The sequence below is a fragment of the Rhagoletis pomonella genome, unplaced genomic scaffold (assembly GCF_013731165.1).
Source record: "Rhagoletis pomonella isolate Grant_MI unplaced genomic scaffold, Rhpom_1.0 Rhpom_scaffold_00001, whole genome shotgun sequence".
In the NCBI taxonomy this organism is placed as follows: domain Eukaryota; kingdom Metazoa; phylum Arthropoda; class Insecta; order Diptera; family Tephritidae; genus Rhagoletis; species Rhagoletis pomonella.
In genome coordinates this window covers 95,703,351-95,703,797 of record NW_023458555.1, presented here as the reverse complement: position 1 = coordinate 95,703,797, position 447 = coordinate 95,703,351, and positions in this window count along the sequence as shown.

The window sequence follows — 447 nt, the reverse complement described above, 5'->3', positions numbered from 1 at the left end:
TTTTTCGGAATAAATCCCCTCCTGCTCCACCTACCGGAAAAAACAAACAAACTGCTTGCCTGCCCTTTAACCCTAGAACACACACCCGGGTACAAATGTATCCACTTTCAACTTTGAAGTGTTGTAACTTTTGAACCGCTATACCTCTATACCGCTTCGGATCTAGGAAGATTATTTAGTTTTGAGTTCAAATTCAAAATTTGAACCAGATCGGACCATTGGTGCAGGAGCTACAGCCTTCCAAACCCATTATATACGTAAACACACACCCGGGATACGTTTGTACCCCAATAGTAAAAATCCTCATAATAATAAAAAAAAAAACATATATATTATTTTTTTATTTGAAAAATTAAAAATATTCATTTCACACATTATATTATTGACTTTTATTATAAAGATTATAAAAATGCATCTTATATCTAAGGAAAATCATGGCAAATAGAG